Below are 5,222 nucleotides of genomic sequence, written 5' to 3' on the forward strand. Positions count from 1 at the left end.
CTTGCTGTGGAAGTCAGTCCTAGACTGAATATTGGCATATCAAGAAACCATTGTGATAGTTTTTATGTCACATTGCAGTGGGGAAAAAAAGAGGGTCCTCTTATTGGAGGATCTAGTCATACACCAATGGAAGAACAATTCCAGATTATTCTTGTTATGGTAATTACAGTTTTGGAACAAAACAGTTAATAGCAGCAAGCAGCTTAGGTTAATGATTAAGCACACTCAGTGGAGGGCTCTGAGCTGTCTGTGACGGGATTTGAGCCTTTTGAGAAACTTGTCTGGTGGGTTTCAGCACTGAACCAAGTGTGTAACACAACCTCAGCCTGAAAATTGTGGCAGAGCTGGCATCAAAGGGATGGAGCAGTTGTGCTGATACTGGAGCTACTGCACTTCATTCATCAGAGGAATGGAAGAAGAACAAATTGATTAAGGTAACTAATACCAGCAAAAGACATAATAAGAATAATAAAATTAAATATAAATTATATTTTATACACTTGCTTTGAAATGCAACATTCACTTGCTTCGGGGCTCTGGACCCTGACCCCTGGCCATTGCAGGATGTTAAAATATGCAAGAAATATAATGAGAGTAGTTGCAGTAGGTCTTGTGGTATAATAATAGAAGTTTGGAAGTTGCTTTATGGTGGCAGTTTTTTTCTCATAGCTCTAATGTAAGCTTCTGACCCAATCTCACCTCCAAGAGTGTCACTCTCCCATTGCATCTTTTCTAGGGTGCCATCCCACCCTTCTTCCACTGCTTGTCCCTGTGCAGCCCTGCTCTTACCCAGCTGCTCTGAGGAGATTTTTTTTGTCTGAGATTTGATGATTGTGGATGTATATTATATGGATTATCTTAAAACTATATTTATGGTAATAGTAATAGAGGACAAGTATGCCCCATCCCTGGGAGTGTTCAAGGCCAGGTCGGATGGGCTTGGAGCAACCTGGTCTAGTGGAAGATGTCCCTGTTCATGGCAGGGACATTGGAATGACATGATCTTAAATGTCTCTTCCAACCCAAATGGTTTTGTTATATAAAAATCTGGCTAAATCAATTCACCCAATTTTTTTTCCATACTAGTACAAAACTCAGGATGAGGGCAGCAGAATTTGATGGTCTGTCTTTAAGTGGTAGAACAGTTCCTGATATGGACTTTACAAAGGGAAAGTGGGATGTGTCTGGCTATGACAGCAAGTAAGACCTAGCCTACAAGTACTCAAATGTTTATTTTGTTTAATTATTAGAACAGTTCACAGCTGTTGCTCCCACAGGCTTGCACTGTGAAAAAAGAATTCATGTGAGGTTTGTTTTAACATTACAGGGAAGGTCCTAAGGCCCCAAGCCATGATTCTGGAGCCAGACTCTCATGAATTCTCCATTCATTGTTCAAGATGAACCTCTGGAGAACATCCTTTCTGAGCACTGGGCTGATACTCTTGGCAGGTGGGTGATGGAGAGGTGATGTTTCCAACCACCCTGGTCATAAAACACCAGGAAAATCCAGTGCCAATAGACAAGATACAGACTAACTGCATCCTGACATGGATAAGCATCTCTAAAAGGTGTTGAATATTATGGGATATATGCAGCATACCAGACATTATCCACCTTATCAGGTTTTTTTTCATGGCATTATTTCCATAGCCAGTGTAGATTTTTTAGTTAATTTTTAATTTTCTGTGTTCTGCCTGAGTTCACATCGTACCTATTGGTTTTGATTCACTTGATGATACATATGCCACTGTTTGCATGTTCATATTAAGGGCTCATGATACAAGGGTGTCCAATACTGGGCTTCAGTGACCAATAGTGATGTTTGAGATTGCATCCAGACAGAGCTAAGAAGCTGGAAACTCCCTAAAATTTAATCAGCAAACTAGATATCCCTGTAAAATGATTTCTGGAAAATTCTGGTCAGTGGTTAAAAAAAAAAAAAAAAAAAAAAAAAAAAAGCCAACCACTGGTTCATCTCTTAGCTTCAGAGAATGAGGGTACCCAAAATAAGTCCTAAATTATCTCAGGAATTTGATGCCTTTATGAAAGGCATGGCCATAGTAAGTTATAGGAGACTTAACACCGTGAAGCAGGAGTTTCTTTCCAGGCCTCTATGTCTTTCCTGAGGACTTCAGAAAAAAAGAGTTGGCCAGGCTGTTGTGGAGCCAGAAGAGGTTATATTTTGTGGGCAGCCTAGTGCACGGAAGTCAGCAAACACATTTCTTTGAGAGCTGGATTAGTAAACATCATCTTTATTTTAATTCTTGAGGAGGACAGGAGGCTCAAGCTGCAGCTTGGTGAATAAAGTCCTGAAGGCACTAAAACCCCACTGAGGGGAAGCAGGACTATCAAATGGGGGAGATGGCTGGAGGGATAAAGGGTGGGCAATATGACTAATTTGGATGCCTGAGAAGAAGAAATGAGAAGAAGGGTGGAATTACAGGAGGACAGCTCTCAGACCAGTGTCTCTAATGCTGAATGAGGTATTTTGGATGTTTGCATGACACTTCAGCCTGATGGGTTGTTTTTGCAGTGGCAGCCACTGGATCACTCATCAAGCCCCAGGAGGGTAGTGTTGCTGGAGGAACCTGGATTACCATTCCTCTGGATGGTGAGTTTTAAATTCCTAGGAAGTATATGTCAAAGTAGAATCATAAAAGTTTGGTTTGGAAGGGTCCTTAAATCTCATCTCGTTCCAAACCCCTGCCACAGGCAGAGGCACCTTCCACTAGACCAGGTTGCTCCAACCTGGCCTTGAACACTTCCAGAGGTGTAAAGGTAAAAGAGAATCAGTTCCATTGTGAGATTAGTGGCTGGAGTGACAAACCATAAGCAACAGAGCCGTGGGCTGTGACACTCATAACATGAAATCAGCTTGAAATTCTCACTTCATAAGCTATGGCTGAAGGTTATTTCCTAAGCAAGAGAAGAAACATTTTTTACCTTGTTTTTGCAGATGTGGAGCTAGAAATTTCTCCTTAGCCATCCTTTTTTTTTTGAAGAAGAGCTGAAAATCTCCCTTCATAGGTCCTGTAGTGCTGGAGCTTTAAAAACACTAATGATAAACATGAGTTCTGAATATAAATCTCAGAAATTGAGAAGTCATACTCATTTGGGCCCAAAATCAGCTGTGGAAAGCTAGGCTTGATTTTTCCACAGTGATGAATATTGATTCACTGGGAGGAAAGCTGGTCTTTTAACTGGCTGTATATTTGGTTTAGCTGCTCAAATTCTGACTCTCAGTCGTTTATAACTACAATGAATGGTATTAGACTTTTTGTCTGAATATTGTGCATTCTTAGAGAGATGACGAAATAGAGGGAAGAAAGGAAGTTCAGGTCTTTACAACCCCCTGAAAGGAGATTGAAGCACAGGGGGTAGATCTTCTTTTCCCTGGTGACAAGGAGAGGACAAGAGGAAAGGGCCTCAAGTTGTGCCAGAGGAGATTTATAACAGATATTAGGAAATTTTCTTCATGGAAAGAGTTGTTAAGCCCTGGCACTGACTGCCCAGGGCAGGGGTAGAGTCATCAGGGGGTTTTAAAAGCTGTGTGGATGTGGCACTTGAGGATATATTTTAGTGGTAGACTTGGCAGTGCTGAGGGAACAGGTGAACTCAATGATCTTAAAGGTCTTTTCCAACTGAGTGACTCAAGGGAGATGTTTCCCCAACAGCACTGTGTGAAGACAGAGCTGGGAAATCAGTTCAAGCAGAGTTTGGTTTTTTTGTTGGGGGGAAACAGGCCTTGGGAGAAGGGGAAAGACCTTCCTGGAACCATGAGGAAATATACAGTTTGCTGCAAACCATGAAACCACTGTTGTCGTTTAAAGTGAGTCTGTGCACTGGGAACCATCTGTGAAGATGGTGCAAAGGGAGAGTTGTGTGTGAGCCTTCTGCATTTTTGTTGTGTTTGATTATGCTACAAAAGTTAAACATGGTGGTTCATGCTCAGATAAAACTTTCTGAACATCGGGGACTGTTTGGGCATTGGTCAGTTTGTGGTGAGCAATTGTTTTCATTTACATTAATTGTCATTTTGGGGTTTATTTTCTTCTCTCTTTGTTACTTTTTTTCTTTTCCTTACAATTTATTATTTTTTCTTTTTAATTATTAAACTGTTTTTACCTCAACCCATGATTCTTCTCACTTCTACCCTTCCAATTTTCTCCCTCTTCCCATCAGGGGGGAGGTGAGGGAGTGGCTGTGTGGGGCTGAGTTCTTGGCTGGGGTTAAACCACAAAAACAGAAAATCACACAAGCATGATTTTAAAAAGCCTGATCTAGGGCTCTAAAGATAATACCTGGAGAAGCTAGGTTGCATACTGAAAATTGTTTATCGTGTGTCTTAATGTGAGTGGTCCTGTCCTCACAGAGCTCTTCTGATTGACTTTATTACTTAGGCTCAGCATCCCACAAGATAGAATCTGTCTCTCCAGCCAGTGTGTCCCAGCTGGAGGTGTCCCTGGTGAATCCAGACCTGCCCAGGCTGCTCTGTGATGTCTCTCCTCTGTATTTTGACTTACACACTATAAGATGCAGAACAAGGTATGATCTGTGACTGTACTGTGGGTGAGACCTTGATGTTTGTCTGGTAGGATCCTCATTTTCTTTCAGTGTCTGTACAGGCAGTTAAGGAGTTGAAAGAATTCCTTTTTCTCCTACAGTGCCCACACCTGAGCATCTCCTAAGCTGTGCTGCATTTATTCTTGTTTCAACTTAATAAAGCATGAGGCTATTTAGCGTGAGGGTCTTGTTGAGGCTTCTGGGACAGCCTAGACTCAGACCTTCAAAGGTTTGTAGATATCTAATTCTCAGATACAAAACAACTAAGAAAATCCTGGTGGAGATTTTACTGGGTTTTGGTATCCTCAGCCTATTTAAGATCATAGGGAGAGGTTATGAGTAGAGCAGGAAATAAATATGATTTCAAGCATCAGCTGGACAGTCTAAGGTGCCTGTTTTCTGTCCTGTCATAACTTTAGAAAAGGGTTGCTTGACTGGAAGACTGGGGTGTCTGGAGGCTGTAGAAGGGACCCTAATGGGGCTCGCTCATCTCTTGCTGCTGTAATTTGGCTGGGAGTTAATTCTGAGAATTAACTGTGCTGAGAAACTCTGTGCATTAAGGATGCAGCATTAATTTACCGACCAGGATCAAGATGCCCTGCAGATCCAGGCAGCCCTGGGTCATTTCATTACTAATGAATACCAATTATCGTTAGTGC

General features: G+C 41.7%; 1 long non-coding RNA gene across 1 annotated transcript; it reads left to right on the plus strand.

Annotated features, from left to right (window-relative positions):
- Positions 1-275: 275 nt before the first annotated feature.
- On the plus strand, positions 276-4,707 carry LOC127465486 (uncharacterized). Its single transcript, XR_007902231.1, has 4 exons — positions 276-434; positions 1,328-1,449; positions 2,534-2,611; positions 4,401-4,707. It is a non-coding gene; the product is annotated as an uncharacterized LOC127465486 (long non-coding RNA).
- Positions 4,708-5,222: the final 515 nt, after the last annotated feature.

The sequence above is a fragment of the Manacus candei genome, unplaced genomic scaffold (assembly GCF_025592945.1).
Source record: "Manacus candei isolate 608988 ecotype Guabito, Panama unplaced genomic scaffold, ASM2559294v1 h1tg000407l, whole genome shotgun sequence".
Lineage (NCBI taxonomy): Eukaryota > Metazoa > Chordata > Aves > Passeriformes > Pipridae > Manacus > Manacus candei.